This window comes from Dipodomys merriami, unplaced genomic scaffold, assembly GCF_024711535.1.
Source record: "Dipodomys merriami isolate MVZ:Mamm:240054 unplaced genomic scaffold, mDipMer1.0.p SCAF_28, whole genome shotgun sequence".
Taxonomy (NCBI): domain Eukaryota; kingdom Metazoa; phylum Chordata; class Mammalia; order Rodentia; family Heteromyidae; genus Dipodomys; species Dipodomys merriami.
Window position 1 is genome coordinate 738,928 of NW_027204270.1, and position 20,518 is coordinate 759,445.

General features: G+C 45.1%; 1 protein-coding gene across 5 annotated transcripts in view; it reads right to left on the bottom strand.

Moving 5' to 3' along the window:
• Gnb1 (G protein subunit beta 1) overlaps window positions 1-20,518 on the bottom strand; it is a 74,167-nt gene that overhangs the window by 30,101 nt on the left and 23,548 nt on the right. For 4 of the 5 annotated variants that reach the window (XM_070037114.1, XM_070037116.1, XM_070037115.1 and 1 more), the window contains exon 2: window positions 4,984-5,032. The exons of the other annotated variant lie outside the window; for it this stretch is intronic. The gene's annotated coding sequence lies outside the window, so the exon portion shown is untranslated. The remainder of the gene's footprint in view (window positions 1-4,983; window positions 5,033-20,518) is intronic. 5 annotated transcript variants of the gene reach the window in all.

Sequence of the window (20,518 nt, forward strand, 5' to 3'; positions counted from 1 at the left end):
AGCCAATTCTGCACAAGTAATGTGGGAAGCAGCAGCCTCAGCAGCTGTCATGAGGCACATCATCTGATCCACACACATCAGCGAAGAAAAATCTGTTAGGCATTTAAACATCTAGAGAACCTAACTGAAAAAAAATAAATAATTGCCTAGAAACATATTTTTCTCACTGGTCTGTGTATAGATATTTTTTTCGGGGAGTGTCTTTTTTGTTTTTTAACTCACTGGGGCTGTAACCTTGCCTTTTCTGGGGGGGGAGGGGATGGGTAGGGTAAGATACTGAGGTTTGAACTAAGCCTTGCACTTGCCAGACAGGTACTCTGCCACTTGAATCACGTTCCCAGCCTTCTTGTGTTTTTATTTTTTTGTTTTTCTAAATAGTTTTTTGAGATAAGGCTACCTACCTTTAGTCAACTTAGCCTCAAACTTGAGATCTTATTTCTGTAGCTGCTACAATATGTACCATCATTAAATTTTAATGGCGTTGCCAGGCACTGGTGGCTCACACCTTTAATCCTAGCTACTCAGGAGGCTGAGATGTGAGGATCGCAGTTCAAACCCAGCCCAAGCAGGAACGTCTGTGAGACTCGTATCTCCAATTAACCACTAGAAAACCAGAAGTGGTGCTGTGGCTCAAGTGGTAGAGCACTAGCCTTAAACCGAAGAGCTGAGGGACAGCGCCCAGGCCCAGAGTTCAAGACCCATGACTGAAAAAAGAGAGAAAGTGGGTTTTTTTTTTTTTTTTTTTTTTTTTTTGGTGGTCATAGGGCTTGAACTCTGGGCCTGGGCACTATCGCTGTGCTCTTCAGCTCAAGGTGAACGCTCTACCTCTTGAGCCACAGCACTACTTCCAGTTTTCTGGTGGTTAATTGAAGCTAAGAGTCTCACGGACTTTTCTGCCCAGGCTGGCTTTGAACTGTGATCCTCAGATTCAGCCTCCTCAGTAGCTAGGATGACAGGCGTGAGCCACTGGTACCTGGCCAAGAGAGAGAAAGTTTTAATGGTGTCTTTAATACATTTTTCTAAATTTTATATTTTCTAAAATTAAAATCTAAAAGAGGATTTTTAGAAATAGACTTTCCACTGTTATATACAGGGCAGTGAACTTAAAAAGCAGCAGACCTACCAGGCTCACGCCTATAATCCTAGCTACTCAGGAGGCTGAGGATCTGAGGATCTTGGTTCAAAGCCAGCTCGGGCAGGAAAATCCATGAGACTCTTATCTCCTATAAACCACTCAGAAAACCGGAAGTGGCACTGTGGCTCAGAGGTAGAGTGTTAGCCTTGAGCTGAAGAGCTGAGGGACAGTACCGAAGCCCAGAGTTCAAGCCCCAGGACTGACCAAAAAAAAAAAAAAAAAAAGGCAGACCCACTCCAGGAAATGGGAACAAGGTTTTTTTTTTCTTTGTTGCTTTTTTCATTTTGTTTTCTTTTTGTCTTGTCTGTCTTTGGGAGAGTCAGGGAAGGCACAGAAATGGAGGGACAAAGAGTACACAGGCAACACTGGTCACTGGACACTGTGTTGAAAGTGAACTGCACAACTTGTGAGTGGGGATGGGAGAAAAGAACAGGGAGAGAGCGAGGGAAGGGTTGACATGTACTCTTTATAACAAAAAAATTTTTTTTTCTTTAAAACAACAAAACTTTCTACTTCCCTGTTTGGAAATAGTAGGGGAAACACAAAGCACAACTAGCATATTTAAGCAGTCATCTCTTCTGCACGTGGGGGAGAGTGCTGGCAGCAGGTTACATGTGGAGAACAATACAGAGGAATGGAGCAGCTCCCATTCTACACATGGCTACAGATTACCTACCACCTACCCCAAAAGTTAAAGAGGTTCTCTGGGTCCTGTAGCCAAAAGTATTTACATTCTTTTCTGTTCATTTTAAGGTTTCAAAAGTAACTATTGCACCAGGCGCCAGTGGCTCAAGCTTGTCATCCTAGCTACTCAGGAGGCTGAGATACGAGGATCACAGTTCAAAGCCAGCCCAGGCATGAAAGCCCGTGAGACTCTTATCTCCAATAAACCATTAGAAAACCGAAGTGGTGCCGTGGCTCAAGCGGTAGAGCTCTCGCCTTGAGCTGAAGAGCTAAGGGACAGCGCCCAAGCCCAGAGTTCAAGCCCTACAACCAAGGAAAAACAAAAACAAAAAACTATCGCAACTGTTGAGAGTTGCTGAAATACACCACCTAATATCACGAAGAACAATAACAAAAGTAATGTAATAATTTAAGGACTACTTTTGGCATATTAAAAAACAGTATATTTGAAAAACAATACAAAGTTTAAAGTAGTAATTTTAGTTGTTTAAGAAAAACAAAAGTAGGGCTGGAAGGTGGCTCAGTGGTAGAGTGCTTGCCTTGCATGCATGAGGCCCTGGGTTCGATTCCTCAGCACCACATAAACAGAAAAAAAAAAAGCCAGAAGTAGCACGAGTGGCTAAAGTGGTAGAGCGCTAGCCTTGAACTGAAGAGCTGAGGGACAGTGCCCAGGCCCAGAGTTCAGGCCCCACAACCGGCAAAAAAAAAAAAAAAAAAAGAAAAACAAAGAGTAATAAATCACTAGCATTTTTACTTTCAATTATTGGCTATTCCATCCAACCTCCCAATATTGGTAATGCTGCTTGTACTACTATAAAACAAGAAATGACCATATGTCAAAGAAATCTTACCTACGCTTTTGCTTTTCACTGTCCTTCGTGTCCCGTCCTCAGGGAAACCCCAACATCAGGTCTGCCTGCCTGCCTCTGCCCACCCAGTGCACATCCCAGGTAAGCTCTGCTGTGCTGTGCTTGCATTTTCCAGCCTAAGCCACTAAGACGGGGCCTGCTGAGGTCTCAGGTCTGCTTATGACCCACATTTGCCATTAGCTTTTATCTGGAACTTCAGAGTCGCAAATGCTTTTGGAAGCAATTTAAACAATTCAAAAGCATGCGGCAAGGGATGGAACTCAGAGGCCTTGGACTTGATGCCCATCATGGAGTGGGGACATACATTAAAGTACCATGTCCTCACTTCAGATAACAAGCAGTGTTGTTGTGAGTCAGGTGGTAGAATAGTTCTTTCCTCAGAGTATTTCCAGATGCACAGGATGTGCTCCAAGTGATAACTCCCCCATTTCGAAACGAACAGAGCAGTGCCATGTCCTCCAATCAGGGCCCCTCCATGAGAAGGAATACTGACAATGTCCCTAGAGCTGCAGAGCTAGCAGACAAGTCACAAACAACCACCAAGTTGTAGGTTTGCTAATGACAAAGGTACATATATAGATAAATAAGTTTCAGGTTCTGGGTATGTGACATGTAAATATGATTCCCACTGAATCACTTTTTGTTTTGGTCTGATCTTGCAAAATAGAACTGTGCTATCTATGTTACAAGGCTGAAACAAAAATTCAAAGAACAGAAGGGGGGAAAGTTAATAGGACACTATGAAAACTCGCCTGGTACACTAGTGCATATTTTTTGCTGTTGTTGTTGGTCATGGGGTTGAACTCTGGGCCTGGGCGCTATCCCTGAGGCTCTTCAGGTCAAGGCTAGTGCTCTACCACTTGAGCCACAGCGCCACTTCTGTTTTTTTCTGGTGGTTAATTGGAAATAAGAGTCTCATGAACTTTCCTGCCTGGGCAGGCTTTGAACTCGATCCTCACATCTCAGCCTCCTGAGTAGCTAGGATTACAAACGTGAGCCACCAGCGCCCAGCCCTGTACCAAGTTTTTTTTTTTTTTGGGGGGGGGGTTGGTTGTAGGGTTTGAACTCTGGGCCTGAGCACTGACCTTATACTCTTCAGCTCAAGGATAGTGCTCTACCACTTGAGCCACAGCGCCACTTCTGATGTCCCAATTTCCTTTTTTTTTTTTGTCGGTCGTGGGACTTGAACTCTGGGCCTGGGCGCTGTCCCTCAGCTCTTCAGCTCAAGGCGAGCGCTCTACCACTTGAGCTACAGCACCACTTCCTATTTTCTGGTGGTTTATTAGAGATAGGAGTCTCACAGTCTTTCCTGCCCAGGCTGGCTTTGAACCGTGATCCTCAGATCTCAGCCTCCTGAGTAGCTAGGATTACAGGCGTGAGCCACTGGCGCCCGGCTGATGTACCAATTTCTTAACAGATAAAAATCAGAAACAATCTTATTACTAAGATGACAGGAAGTTCTGGGCTGCAGTTCCTTTTTTTTTTTTTAATCTTTTCTTTTCTGGGGGAATGGTACTAGAGTTTGATCTAAGAGCCTCAAATTTCTTAGGAAGGTGTTATACACTTGAACCATACTTCTAGTCCTTTGTTTTCAGTTACTTTTCAAATAAGAGTTAGAATTTTTGCCTTGCTCTGGTATAGACCACAATACTATCTAGCTGTATCCCTCCTGTGGCTAGGACAACAATATGTACCACGATGCCAGACCTGTTTGTTGAGATGAGGTCTTTCTACTTTAAGCGTGGGGCTTCCATTCTCTGGATCTCTACCTTCCAAGTCGCCTGGATTAGACCTCAGCTACAACAGGCTATGTTTCTTTGCTAAATGGCCAAATCGATGAGATTCCTTGTTAGAAATACTGAACCCTTGCAAGGGAAATGAGAGGTTTTAGGGGATGTGTTTTATTTATTTCTGTAGCTTTGTTTTTGTGAGGTGGCCTGGAGCCTGCAAGGCAGCCCAGCCCTCTATACCTGAATCACACCCTGCCAGGGGGACTTGTAATGAGGAGAGAGGTCAGAAGGAAGGCAAGGAGATTAAACAAATCTGGTAAAGTTCTATAAATGTTGAAACTGAATGATCATGTAATATCCTCTTGTTATATTTGAAGATGAGCTTAACAGACTTTTTTTTTCAGTGTGAGTCTTGGACTAGGCCCTGCATTTAATTTACATCACGGCATCCATCTTCTCTATGTCTATCTCTGTCTCTTTCTCTCACACACACAAAGAAACCCTGAAGGACTTTAAATGTGGTATTTTAAAAACCGATGAATACCAATTGTGTATGTGAAATTACCTTAATTCAGAGTTGCTTCTGGTCTGGTCTCCAACACATGTAAGTTTCTCTGTAACAAACAGAAAAAACTATGTTGGTATTGTATTCATGTTGTGAATAAAACATACATTTTGCTACTAAGATGTTAAAGCCAGTGATAGGCCCAGTGTTGGTGGCTCACGCCTGTAATCCTCGCTACTCTGGAGGCTAAGAGCTGAGGACTGCAGTTCAAAGCCAGCCCAGGCAGCAAAGTCTGTGAGACTTTTATCTCCAATTAACCACCAGAAAACCAGAAGTGGATTTCCTTTTCTTGTTTTAAAACTCTTTATAAATGTCCCAGAAAAAAAAAGTCCCTAAGTTGAACTTAAAGGCATGCGAGTAGGAAGAAGAGTTAGAATTCTGCTAGTGAAAATTCAAGACCCATAAAGTTCACCTGGTCCGGACACTTCCATTTGGTGTCAGTGCAGAGGAGTCCTGAGTCTCTAGAAGCCACCGGTTGTCTATTCTACATAGGACTTTTCTACTCCACACATCTGTCCACCTGCTGCCTTGGCCTTCTATCCTGGGCAGTCTTGAATGGCCAGAGGCTGCAGGGGAGGCCCCTCTGATCCCTCTCAAAACCCACCAACCAGAATATAGTTTATTTGTCAATATCTATACTTTCCCAGAAAATAAGATTCAAACATGTAAAGACACTCTCTCCCCAAACTAAACTACGTGAAAGTGTGTCGCCATTTCCTAAGTTACTACCTACTTATTTATCAATTCAGGAACTTGGAAGACTATAAACGTTCACGCACATGGTTTGGAATCGGCAGAGCTATCAGCAAACTAACCCCTCCTCCACAATTCAGCAGTGAATTCAAGGGCATTCCCATAAAAAGAAGTTTAACTTTGGAATTATACTTCTTATATACAGGAAAGTACATACAATGCTGGTAGTAAAAAGGGAGTATGGCAAAAAAACAACTGGATAGGTTCTCAAAGAATTGAACAAGGGGCTGGGAAGGTGGCTCAGTGGTAGAGCGCTTGCCTTGTATGCATGAGGCCCTGGGTTCAATTCCTCAGCACCACATAAGCAAAAAGAAAAAAGCTGGAAATGGCGATGTGGCTCCAGTGGTAGAGTGCTAGCCTTGAGCTGAGGGACAGCACCCAGGCCCAGAGTTCAGGTCCCACGACCAGACCCCCCCCCCCCAAAATAAAAAAAATTGAACAAGGAGTTACTATGTGATCTAGTATTTCTAGTCCTAGGTACACACATAACAGAACTGCAAATAAGAGCCAAGAATGGAGATGCGTGTCTATATAATCCTAGAGGGTGAGGCAGAATGGTGGGTTTACAGCTACATGAGACCGTCTCAAAAACAAAACAAAACAAAAAAACCTAACACTCTGAAAACAAGAACCCAATAAAAGTACCTATCATGGTCATAACATTCACATTACTAGCAAGAATGTGGAGCCTAAACAAATGCCCATTGACAGGTGACTGAAGAAACACACTATAGTCTATCCATAAAATATATAGTCTATCCATAAAATAGAATATGATTGCCGGACGCTGGTGGCTCACGCCTGTCATCCTAGCTACTCAGGAGGCTGAGATCTGAGGATCACGGTTCAAAGCCAGCCCAGGCAAGAAAGACCGTGAGACTCTTATCTCCAATAAACCACCAGAAAACCCGAAGTGGTGCTGTGGCTCAAGCAGTAGAGTGCTAGACTCGAATTGAAGAGCTGAGGGACAGCGCCCAGGCCCAGAGTTCAAGCCCTATGACCGACAAAAAAAAAAAAAAAAAAAGAAAAAAGAATATGACTTGGGCATAGCTGACACACACTACAGCATGGAGCGTTGCAGACACAAGAAGTGACATACATATTGTATGACCCCATTTTATATGAGGTGGAGGAGAGGTAAACCCAGAGAAGCAAAACAGAGGCTGCCAAGCCTGAGTGAGTATAGGGATTCCTTTGAAGGTAATGAAAATCTGGTAGAGGTGATGTTTGCACAACATTGTGTATACACTAAATGCCATTTGTTCTCTTTAAAATGGTTTAATTTTTTTTTTTTTTGCTGGTCGTGGGGCGTGAACTCTGGGCCTGGGCGCTGTCCCTCAGCTCTTCAGCTCAAGGCTAACGCTCTACCACTTGAGCCACAGAGCCACTTCTGGCTTTTTCTGCTTATATGGTGCTGAGGAATCGAACCCAGGACCTCATGCAATGCAAGGCAAGCACTCTACCACTGAGCCATCTTCCCAGCCCCTACACCCACTTTTTCTGAACTGAAATTCACCTAAAATTAAACCATTTTAGGGCTGGGAAGGTGGCTCAGAGGTAGAGTGCTTGCCTTGCATGCATGAGGTCCTGGGTTAGATTCCTCAACACCACATAAGCAGAAAAAGCCAAAAGTGGCGCTGAGGCTCAAGAGGTAGAGCACTAGCCTTAAGCAAAAGAGCTGAGGTACAGCGCCCAGGCCTGGAGTTCAGGTTCAGGCCCCACGACCAAAAAGAAAAAAGTGGGTGTATTGCAGAAGTCAGGGAACACACAGGTTAGTCAGTTTTTTTTTGTTTTGTTTTGTTTTTTTGGTGAACATACTGTACAGAGGGGTTACAATTACATGGGCAAGATAATGAGTACATTTCTTATCAAGCATTGCAGCCTCCTCCTTTGTTTACCCTTCACATCCCTTCCCAGCCTCCCCCTGCCCCCCAGGTTAGTCAGTTATACAAACTCCCTCCACCTCGTGAAGCCTCACCAAGGAAGGTCCCACCAGGGCACGCTAAAGAAGTCAAGTCCCTCTGAAGCAGGGTCTCAATGTGTGGCACCCCTGATTCTAGGTGAGGTCTCTCGTGGTGGAGAGCAGTCCAGCTGCTGTGCTGTCTTTGGGGCTCAGCTGTCTTCTGTCCTCCTAACTACAGCCTTCTCTACCTAGCTACAATTACCACCACGTGTCCCGGGGGGCCAATGCTGGCTCAGGTGAGAATCTTCCTCTAAAATGAGGGCCATAGTTATTCCACGCTCTATAGATTCCTCTAGGTATTTTCATAGTTAAGAGACAGGTAGGAAAAGAAAAACTCAAAAAGAAATCAGTGGTGCTGGGAAGGTGGCTCAGTGGTCGAGTGCTTGCCTTGCATGCATGAGGCCCTGGGTTCAATTCCTCAGCACCACATAAGCAGAAAAAGCTGGAAGTGGCGCTGTGGCTTAAGTGGTAGAGTGCTAGCCTTGAGCTGAAGAACTGAGGGACAGCACCCAGGCCCAGAGTTCAGGTCCCACCACACACACACACACACACACGCACGCATGCACGCACGCGCGCGCGCGCGAGAGAAGAAATCAGCATGTACTATCTGCAGTACCACACACACACACACACACACACGAGAGAGAGAGAGAGAGAGAGAGAGAGAGAGAGAGAGAGAGAGAGAGAGAGAGAGAGAGAGAGAGAGAGAGAGAGAGAGAGAAGAAATCAGCATGTACTATCTGCAGTGCCCAGATTCTGTGCCTCCCATAACAAAGCACACGGCAGGTGCCCCGTGCGGAACAAGTGACCACCATGAGCACCGTACCACCTCAGCCTTGTGCCAAGGCTGTCCCACTAATGGAGCCTGGATTCTCGAGAGAGCTGTCTGGACTCACTGCTGCATAAAAACAAGACCTAACTGTGGGTCTTTCTGACTGCCCAGACACAAGATCTACAGATAAGGACCTTACTGGGGTCTTGCAATAAGAAAAATCTAACCTAGAAGTAGAAGAAAATGGAGGAACCCTTGAAGAAAACACAGAACATCTTATAATTAACTACCCCCCTTGCCAGAACAAAAAGTACAGTGGAAAACCTAGAGGTTAAAAGCATGCTGGTTTGAGTCTGCCCATCAGGGTCCTCAGAGAGCCCCGGGGAATGGTAAGAGGACCAGAATTCCAGGCAGGCACCCGGCAAAGGATCCCTTCCAGCAAGGGAGGATCCTCAGAGCTCCGAGAAAGATGGGCTTTTGCCAGCCTGCATGGATGTACAAATGAGCTTCCACTTTATCTTTAGAAAGTAACTCATTAGGGAAATGAGAAGAGATTAATGGAATAAATTTGGGGGGGGGGTTAAAGACTGGAGGGGAGCCAGGAGTCAGTGGCTCACCTGTAATCCTAAACTACACAGAAGGCTACAATCTGAGCATCACCGTTCAAAGGCAGGATGGGCAGCAGAGTCCATGCAATGCCTATCTCCAATAAATTACCAAAAAGCCAGAAGAGAAGCTGTGGCTCAAGTGGTAGGGCGTTAGCCTTGAGCTAAAACACAACAGCACTCAGGCTCTGAGTTCAAGCCCCACAATTGACCGAGGGGCGAGGGGGGGGGGAGTTTACACTACCATTTTGTATTTTGGGGGCAATATTTACAAGTTAAAACTCAAATCATAGGAAAAATTATTTTTTTTTCTTTTTGTGCCACTTCTGGGATACCAGGCAGGCCTGGGGTACATAACAAGACCCTCTCTCAAAAACAAAACAACTGTCAGGCACCAGTGGCTTATGCCTGTAACCCTAGCTGCTCAGAAGGATGAGATCTGAGGATTATGGTTTGAAGCTAGCTTGGGCAGAAAAGCCATGAGACTCTTACCTCCAATTACCACTCAAAAACTGGAAGTGGTGCTGTGACTCAAGTGGTAGAGTGCTAGCTTTGAGTGCAAAAAGCCTCAGGGACAGCACCCAGGCCCTGAGTTCAAGCCCCACAACCACCATTACCACCACCAACAACAAAAAAACCCACCAACAACAACAAAAAAACTGCTGGATGCTGGCAGCTCAGACCTGTAATCCTACTTATATAGTACTATTTAAGCTGAGATCTGAGGATCCAGGTTCAAAGCTAGTCCAGGCGGGAAAGTCTGTGAGATTCCTACCTCCTATTAACCACCAGAAAACTGTGGAGAGCTGTGGCTCAAAAGTGGTAGAGGAGGTCTGGGAAGGTGGCTCAGTGGTAGAGCGCTTGCCTTGCATGCCTGAGGCCCTGGGTTCGATTCCTCAGCACCACATACGCAGAAAAAGCCAAAAGTGGTGCTGTGGCTCAAGTGGTAGAGCGCTCGCCTTGAGCTGAAGAGCTGAGGGACAGCGCCCAGGCCCAGAGTTCAAGCCCCACGACCAAAAAATAAATAAATGAAAAAAAATTTTTAAAGCACCAAACAAAACAAGGCAGGTGCCAGTGGACTGCTCGTGTAATCCTAGATAGTAAGGAGGCTGAGACCTGAGGATCGTGATTCAGAGCCAGCCAGGCAGCAACATCAATACTCTTCAATTAACCTGCCACGCCACATACACTTGGTTGAAACTTTTGGAATGAAAGGTTCTGGACAGGAGTGGAGCCTGGCATAGACTCAAGCCCCAGGCATCCCCCAGGAGTTGGTGGAGAACTGGATTCCCTAAAAAAGACAATCTGGTCAGACTTAACCCGTTGTTCTCTGAGAAAGAGAAGTTCCAGTGTGGCTGCTGCTCACCACAGTGACCCAGGGCCCAGTGGCAGGATGCCTGCCCTGTGCCCTGACAAGTCCCACCTGGGAGAGCGTCTGTCCTGCCTCCAGGCCAATTCAGGCCTGCCATTGTATACAACAACTCTTGTTTCCTCCTCTAACAAGCAGCTCAGTATCCAACCACCATGGGAACCCAGTCCGAGAGGCACAATGGAGAGGAAGCTGCTGAAGCAAGCGTTTGGAAAGGAGCAGAGATCACAGCAGGCAAAGCAGCCATGAAGATGTGTCTGCAAGGAGTCCTTAGCTGGGTTCAGCAAAGAGAGGCCAGCGCAGGTGGGCGGAGCACTTCCATAAAGCTGCCTGCGGTGGATAGATGGCTTCTGATTTAACCTCGACAACAGAATAAGGGACTGCAAGTTCAATGAATAATCTCTGGCCAGAGAAACAAGGTCAAACACTTAAGTTTCTTCACTTCCAGTGGTTCCTGGTATTTCCAGCTGAGTGGACATCTTTCTGTGACCAGTGGGTGCCACCCCACCTTCTGCGGAGTCTGCGTGAGATTGTATTGGACAAAGAGCTTCAAGGAAGCATGCCCCCAGGAAGGGGGTGTTGGTTCAAGGCTTCCCATACACTTGGCTGCACCTTTATAGCCTCTACCTTTATTCTTACTATATTCTTCTTGGCTGTACATTCGTTGCCTTTATTCTTGTTTTGGCTATTTTTCTATTGATCCGCAAACAGAGCATGTTGTATTTTTCCAGTCCAATAGAGATGGCTTCTCTAAGTAATAAAGACTAAGGCCAAAGATTAAATGTGGGCAATCCCCCAATCAATCTATCATCTGATGTGACGTTGCCTCCAGAAACTCCTACAACTTCACAAGCGGTTTTGCAGCTCACGAATAGTAAATATAGAGACTTAAAATTTCTAGATATGTCCAACAGACAAAATCAATAAACTAAACTAAGTTAGAAAGAGTTATCCCAGTAGTTTAGAGAGTTCTAAAAAAGGGACCTCTGATTATAAAAGAAAAAGAAAGATTCTCCCAACAGTTATGATTAAGTTTAGTCTAACTTACGTTATAGGGAATAGATGGTATTTTCACCATCTAAAATATAAAGTTAGTGACATATTTCCTGAACCAACCAAAAACCATTTCCTTATACAGGAGCTTATAAAGATGAAATTAGTTGGATAAAAATAAAATTAAAAAGAGTATAATTTAAGTACAGCCCTGTCTTAGGTTTGTTAATTATTAAACATAAAAAAGGCTGAATAGATGACGTATTCTATTAAACAATATGCTAGACTTGTTTCGCACCACTTAGCTTAAACAGTTGGTGGGATAGTCATTAATTTTCATGTAATTCATCAATGCTTTGCCTTTAAAAAATTGATTACGTGTTTAAATAAACAAAGAATCTATGTCACAATCACACACTGTATAAAAATGTTAATTCTCCTCAATAAAGATACACTCAGATGCAACTCTTTTGAGTCTGTGTCTGTTTGTCACTTCGCCAAATCCTTTGCCCACCTATCCCGAGATCCCTGTCCCCGTCGGTCCCAGTGCTCCGGCCGAGCTGGTCCGTCGCATTAACCACCAAAAAGTTAGAAATGAAATTACAGTTCAAAATGATAGTAATAATCACAGTAGTTGTGTCTTATTGTAGTTTTGCACGTGTGCTAAGTGTAGGCCTGACCAGGTGGGGAGACAGGTGAATGGGCTTACTTAGTCCATTTTGGAGAACATTCTTTTTCAGTGGCTTTACTTTGCTTGACTATTTTTCATGTTTTTCCAGTGATGGTTTGACAGTTATCTATCAGATTACTCGTGGGGAATTAAAAAATATAATGTTTTTCAACTGGGTGTATGCCTAACTGGATAATTCTGCTGTGTGATATGCAAGCTCCAAATGTTTAGATCCACAGATGAATTCTTTTTTTTTTGGGGGGGGGGGGTCTGGTCATGGGGCCTGAACTCTGGGCCTGGGTGCTGTCCCTCAGCTCTTCAGCTCAAGGCTAGCACTCTACCACTTGAGCCACAGCGCCACTTCCGGCTTTTTTCTTATGTGGTGCTGAGGAATCGAACCCAGGGCCTCGAGCATGCAAGGCAAGTGCTCTACCACTGAGCCACCTTCCCAGCCCCAACAGATGAATTCTCTTATGCTGCACTTTGAACGCTTCTCACAACACATTAAAAAAGAAAAAAAAGGAAAGAAATTACAGTTCAAGAGGTAGAGCACCAGCTTTGACAGAAAAAAAGAACAGCATTAGAGCTCCAGTACTGGCAAATTAACGATTAATAAAAATAAGGCAAAGGTACACTGTTCAGAATGATTTCTTCTGTACCAAGACAACCTCAAGATGGAAGAACACAGAGGTTCTTTTTTTTTTTTTTTGGGGGGTCCGGTCATGGGGCCTGAACTCTGGGCCTGGGCGCTGTCCCTCAGCTCTTCAGCTCAAGGCTAGCGCTCTACCACTTGAGCCCCAGCACCGCTTCCGGGTTTTTTTTTCTTTTTGCTTATGTGGTGCTAAGGAATCGAACCCAGGGCCTCAGGCATGCAAGGCAAGCACTCTACCACTGAGCCACCTTCCCAGACCACAGAGGTTCTTTACTGTACTGTGTGTAAAAAAAAAAAACAGGTGCCCCTTTCTCTTCCTATCCCTAAAAAGTGCCTGAATTCCAGAACATATCTGGTCACAGGAGTTCCATATAAAGGGTTGTGGCTTGTAAGATTGAAAGTAAGATCACTTCTGAACAGTTCTGACACAAAGACATAGAACAGAATATAAAATGGTAATTATTTGTTCATTTTTTAAAATTTTTTTTGGGGGGGTCTGGTCGTGGGGCCTGAACTCTGGGCCTGGACTCTGTCCTTCAGCTATTCAGCTCAAGGCTAGCGCTCTACCACTTGAGCCACAGCGCCACTTTCGGCTTTTTTCTTTTTGTTTATGTGGTGCTGAGGATCGAATCCAGGGCCTCATGCATGCAAGGCAAGGGCTCTACCACTGAGCCACCTTCCCAGCCCCTAAAATCGTAATTATTACTGAAGAGAATAATGGCATTTTGTGTTGTAACCTTCAATTGCTTATGATTAAAAGACTAAGTGATAACAGGTGTTTGTGGCTCAAGGCTATAATCAGGAGTCTGAAATCTGGAGAGCTACAGGTTCATAGCCAGCCCAGGCAGACAAATCTGAGAGACTCTTATCTCCAATTAACCAGCAAAAGACCAAAAGTGGAGAAGTGACTCAATTGGTAGAGCACTGGCTGTGGGCAAACAAGCTAAGTGGGAGGCAGAGGCCATGGGTAAAGCCCCGTACCAGGGAAATAAATGTTTTCTTTGAAACAACATCTAGAGCTCACAATCAATAATAAATGAGTAATACATGAAGAAAATAATAAACAATCAGAGTAAGCAATAATGACATATGGGCTTTTTTTTTTTTTTTTTAAAGTCAGTTGTGGGGCCTGAACTCTGGCCTGGGTACTATCCCTCAGCTCTTCAGCTCAAGGCCAGTGCTCTACCACTTGAGCCACAGCACTACTTCTGGCTTTTCTGCTTATGTGGTGCTGAGGAATCGAACCCAGGGCCTCATGCATGCAAGGCAAGCACTCTACCACAGAGCCACCTTCCCAGGACCACATGGGCTATTTATTTATTTATTACCCTGGGTTTGATTCCTCAGCACCACATAGAGAAAGCCGGAAGTGGTGCTGTGGCTTAAGTAGTAGAGTGGTAGCCTTGAGCTGAAGAGCTGAGGGACAGCGCCCAGACCCAGAGTTCAGCCCCCCCCCCAAAAAAAATGGTGGGGTGGGGATGGGAAGGTGTCTCAGTGGTAGAGCGCTTGCCTTGTATGCCCGAGGTCCTGGGTTCGATTCCTCAGCACCACATAAGCTAAAAGAAAAAAGCTGGGGGGCTGGGAAGGTGGCTCAATGGTAGAGCGCTTGCCTTGCATGCATGAGGCCCTGGGTTCGATTCCTCAGCACCACATAAGCAAAAAGAAAAAAGCCAGAAGTGTTGCTGTGGCTCAAGTGGTAGAGCGCTAGCCTTGAGCTGAAGAGCTGAGGGACAGCACCCAGGCCCAGAGTTCAAACCCCACGACCGACCAAAAAACAAAAACAAGATATAGAGGGATCCCCTCAATTTTGTCTGCCGCAGTCAAATAATCAAACTTGAGAAAGTATCAGAAGAAGCTCAAAATTTGTACCCAGTTGTTCAGAAGTGCAGGTGGCCGAGGCTACCGAACTTGTAGCTTTTCTCTGAAGCGAGAGCAGCCTTGCTGCAACTGTACTCCAAGATCACTACATCAAAAAACTGCAATGTGTTGCCAGGTGTTGGTGGCTCACATCTTTAAATCTAGCTACTCAGGAGGCTGAGATCTGAGGGCTGCAGATCAAAGCCATCCTAGGGCAGGAAAAGCAATGAGACTTCTCCAATTAATCATCAAAATTTAAGAAGTGAGGCTGTGGCTCAAATTGGTACAGTGCTAGCCTTGAACAAAAGAGCTTATGGACAGCGCCCAAGCTCTGAGTTCAAACCCCACAACTGACCAAAACAAAACAAAAAGTTCTCTAGCTTACATTCTCTGTCCATAGAACATTTGGTTTACATCTGAGAAACCCTCTTTCCTCCATCTTTCTTTTAGAAAGTATCTACACATGGAGTAAAAGCTGAGGGACTCGGTCAGTCTGTCCTTCTAGGATGTTCCTTACCTATCTGTGCACTTGCATAGTTTCTAACCAAAAAATATGGGATGGTCGTTTCCTCTTTTCTCCAGCTATCTTTAGAGCTTTACCCTTTTCTGTCTCGGTGGTGGTGGGTCTCTGTATTCACAGACTCCTGGTCTACAGTCTCTTTCTTAACTGAAGAACTCTCAACCCCTGGCCTGTTCTCTTCCTCCCAATTATACAAGTGTTAAGTTTGCTCCCTGCTCCTGGATTCTGGCTTTATTTGCTCTGCTCTTATCTCACTAACCTGGCAGTATCACGTCTACTGATCCTTTTCTTTTCTTTTTTTTTTTGGGGGGGGGAGTCAGTCATGGGGCTTGAACTCTGGGCCTGGGCGCTGTCCCTTAGCTCTGCAGCTCAAAGCAAGCGCTCTACCACTTGAGCCAACAGCATCACTTCTGGCTTTTTCTGATGGTTTATTGGAGATTAGAGTCTCACAGACTTCCTGCCTGGGCTGGCTTTGAACCACAATCCTCAGATCTCAGCCTCCTGAGTAGCTGGGATTACAGGTGTGAGCCACTGGTGCCAGGCTTACTGATCCTTTCTTAGGCCATCGTGTAAGCCATCTACAGATGGAACACCCTGAAGAAACTGTTCGTCTGTTGTTTATCTCCAATATTCAATTCTTCTTCTGCAGTCTCCATTTCCTGAAATACCCATCTCTGAATTCATGATATACACTATATATCTTTCTCATTAAAGCTTCTAAAATGATAAACAGTTACTTTACGGTTCCCTCCCACACAGTTTCAATACTGGGCTCATCGTTGAGTCTACTTCCACTGATTTATGTCTCAACATGAAGTCACTTTTTTGCAGGTCTTATTTTTTATTGGTTCCAGGGAACAACTTACATTGAGGCAACAACAGCTTCGCAAAGAATCAACACACTCTTTCCTGACAGGGTCATACATGTGCGGAGCTTAGGTCAATCAGTCTTTGTCAGGTTTTGTATTCTACAATATCCAGAGCACTAACGGCTCAAGTATTTCTTGTGGAATACTTTCTCGCCAGGTGCCAGTGGCTCAAGTCTGTAATCCTAGCTACTCAGGAGGCTGAGATCTAAGGATCACAGTTAGAAGCCAGATGGGGGGAGGGAAAGTCCCAGGAGACTCATCTCCAATTAACCACAAAAAAAACTGGAAGAATGGCTGTGGCTTAAGTGGCAGAGCGCTCGTCTTGAGCAAAAGAGCTCAGGAATAGCACCCAGGCCCTAAGGTCAAGTCCCAGGACCACCCCCCCCCCCAAAAAAGAAGAACTTTTCTCAAATATAATGGCCAGAGCAAGCACTACCTATAGTCCTACTCAGGTAAGTGAGATCAGAGGATCATGGTTCAGCCAGGACAGAAAAGTCCATGGGGCTGGGAAAGTGGCTCAGTGGTAGAATGCTTGCCTCACACACATGAGGCCCTGGGTTCAATTCCTCAGCACCACATAAACAGAAAAAGCCGGAAGTGGTGCTGTGGCTCAAGTGGTAGAACGCTAGCCTTAAACTGAAGAGTTAAGGGACAGCGCCCAGGCCCCGAGTTCAAGCCCCATGACTGACAAAAAAAAAAAAAAAAAAAGAAAGAAAGAAAAGAAAACACAGGACTTAGGATAAGATAGGCCCATCTGAACACCTTTCAAAGTTTTCTAATAAGTTAGTGTGACTAACTCTAATTGCCAAACAGTATGTTTTAAAATATTCCATTGTTTTTAAATGATCCTAATTTCTATGTTGATTAAAAGTCCTTTGTTGGTGTCTGCTGTGGGATGTTGTTGTTTGCCCTATGAGGGCAAAGGGAGGCACAGAAAGGGAGAGGGAGGGTGAACAAATGTGAACATGCTATTCAGTAAACACCATGGGCAAAATTACCTATGTAACTTGTGGGCAGGATGGGAGGGGAAATGGGGAAAGTAAAGGAGTGACACCATCCAAAAAATAAACATACTCATTACCTGACTTATGACGTAAAATGGTAGCGCCCCTCTGTACAACGCCTTTGTGAAAAAAAATTTTAATTTTTTAAAAAGTTTAAAATTTTTTCTCTCAAAAGAAGCCCGGGGGGTGGGGGGCTGGGAAGGTGGCTCAGTAGTAGAGCGCTTGCCTTGCATGCACGAGCCCTGGGTTCGATTCCTCAGTACCACATAAGCAAAAAGAAAAAAGCTGGAAGTGGCGCTGTGGCTCAAGTGGTAGAGCACTAGCCTTGAGCTGAAGAGCTGAGGGACAGCGCCCAGGCCCAGAGTTCAGGCCCCACGACCGGACCCCCCCCCCAAAAAAAGAAGCCCCCCCCGGGGGGGAGCCCTTTGTAATACTGTCCAAAAAGAAATGTACCCTTTACCTGATGTATGTAACTAACACCTCTGTATATCAGTTATAGCAATTTCCAAAAAAAATTCTCAAAATCCCCTGGCCACAAAGGAAATGCAAATCAAAACAACTCTGAGATTTCACTTCATCCCAGTTAGACTGGCACACTGCAAATTTGAACAACAAATAAATGTTGGCAAGGATATGAGGAAAAAGGAACCCTACTGCGCTGGTTGTGGGAATGCAAACTAGCACAACCACTCTGGACAGCAGTCTGAGGATCCCTCAAAAGACTAAACATAGGGCTGGGGATGTGGTTCAGTGGTAGAGCTAGATCTAAAATACACCATGACATGATAAATTATACACGATGCTAGATATTCATACACAGACCAAAGGAGGCTATTTTTAGTGGAAAACACTAAGGTATAATACCTACGTACTTCTGATCATATAATATTTATGGAAATGAATTCCAGGAAATGGAAACATTTTTTCTTCTTTGTTGTTTTTATTTTTTTTCTCAGTCATGGGGGTTGAATTCTTGAGCCTGGGCACTGTCCCTGAGCTCTTTAGCTCAAGGGGAGCGCTCTACCATTTGAGCCACATCGCTACTGGAGATAAGAGTCTCATGGAGGGCTGGGAAGGTGGCTCAGGGGTAGAGCACTTGCCTTGCATGCATGAGGCCCTTGGTTCGATTCCTCAGCACCACATAAGCAAAAAGAAAAAAAAAGCCGGAAGTGGCGCTGTGGCTCAAGTGGTAGAGCGCTAGCCTTGAGCTGAAGAGCTGAGGGACAGCGCCCAGGCCCAGAGTTCGGGCCCCACAACTGGACCCCCCCCCAAAAAAAAAAAAAAAAGAGTCTCATGGACTTTCCTGCCTGGGCTGGCTTTGAACTGCAATCCTCAAATCCCAGCCTCCTAATCAGGGTAGCTATGATTACAGGTGTGAGCCACCAGTGCCTGGCTTCTTTTCTTTTTTGACTTGTTTGTTCATTTTCTGTCTTTGGGAGGATAAAGGGGGAAACACAAAAATGAAGGAACAAAGGGTGAACAAATGAAGCAGTGGTACTCACTAGACACCGTGCTGAAAATGAATCATACATTTTGTGGGTGGGAATGGAAGGGAAAAACTAAGGGAGAGCAAGGGAAGGGGTGACACTGTCAAAAAGGAATGTACTTTGGGTACCGGTGGCTCACGCCTGTAATCCTAGCTACTCAGGAGGCTGAGATTTGAGGATTATGGTTCATGGCCAGCCTAGGCAGTAAAGTCTGTGAGACTCCTCTCAAATTAACCATCAGAAAACTGGATGTGGCGCTGTGGCTCAAGTGGTAGAATGCCAGCCTCGAGTGAAGAGCTAAGGGACAGTGCCCAGGCCCAGAGTTCAAGCCCCAGGACAGACAAAAAAAAAAAAAAAAAGCAGGGAAGTCTGTGAGACTCTTATCTCCAATAAACTACTAGAAAACCGGAAGTGGCGCTGTGGCTCAAGCCGTAGAGTGCTAGACTTGAGCTGAAGAGCACAGGGACAGCGCCCAAGCCCCAGAGTTCAAGCCCCATGACTGACAAAAAAAAAAAAAAAAAAAAGCAGGGCTGAGGTAGAAGCCCTAGCAAATGGGAGACCCTGACCAGTATCTTTTTCTCCTTCCCTCCCCCCCCACACACATATACACACGACATCTATAATAATAAAACTCCATCTAAGTTATTTATTACTGAGGAATGATCACAAGTGAAACACACAACCTCCCTGACAGGAATAATTAGGTCCTAATCTTTTCCAACAAGGTAACTCTCAGAGGTAACTTGGGGAAGAGAGCCACCTGGTGTTTGTGTTCGTGGCTATGGAATTTAATAGGACAGTTTCCATAGAACTGAGTGGTGGGATCTTATTACCTGAAGACAAGTGGAAGCACAAATGTGGGCAGGAGGAGAGGAACAGGTCTGGAGCTCACATTCTGCCCAACTCCTCACTGAATGCTTAGTGCTATGTCTGGCACAGAGCAACAGCCAAATACTTGCTTGGCAGTAACTCTCTTCTATTTATGAGCTTTTTGCTGCCTCTCAACCCTACCTAATATAGTCTGGTGATGCAATAGGACAAAGCAGGATTTGCTATTCTGACAGCTGATTTTTCTTTTAAAACACAAATCATCCAGAGCAGGTGGTTCATACTTGTAATGGCTACTCAGGAGGCTGGGATCTAAGGGTCATGGTTTGAAGTCAGCCTAGACAGGGAAGCCTCTTATCTCCAATTAACCAACAAAAAGCCAGAAGTGGCGTTCAAGTGAAAAAGCTATGCAATGGTGCCCAGGCCCTGAGTTCAAACCCTAGCAGCAGCGCATAAACACGTGAAAGGAAGGGGGGAAAGAAAAAAAGGAGGGAGGAAGGAAGGAAGGGAGGGAAAAAAGACTGAGTACTTTTTTAATGTCCCTGATAAAAATCAATTGAGGCCAGGCAACGGTAGCTCATGCTACTCAGGAGGCTGAGATCTGAGGATCACAGTTCAAAGCCAGCCTGGGCAGGAAAGCTCCTGAAATTTTTTAAATTTTTATTTATTTTTTATTGTGAAAATACTGTACAGAGGGGTTACAATTAGGTGGGCAAGATAATGAGTACATTTCTTATCAAGCATTGTAGCCTCCTCCTTTGTTTCCCCTTCCCATCGCTTTCCATCTTCCCCCCCTCCCCCGCCCCTCAGCTCCTGAAATTCTTTTTTTTTTTTTTTTGTCGGTCATGGGGCTTGAACTCTGGGCCTGGGCACTGTCCCTCAGCTCTTCAGCTCAAGGCGAGCGCTCTACCACTTGAGCTACAGCGACACTTCCGGTTTTCTGGTGGTTTATTGGAGATAGGAGTCTCACGGTCTCTCCTGCCCGGGCTGGCTTTGAACCGAGATCCTCAGATCTCAGCCAAGAGTAGCTAGGATTACAGGCGTGAGCCACCAGCGCCCGGCTGAAATTCTTATCTCCAGAAAACCGAAGTGGTGCTGTGCCTCAAAATGGTAGAGCACTATTCTCAAACAAAAGAGCTCAGGGACAGCGTTCAGGAATCCAGTACAAGCCCCATGACAGACCAAAAACAAAC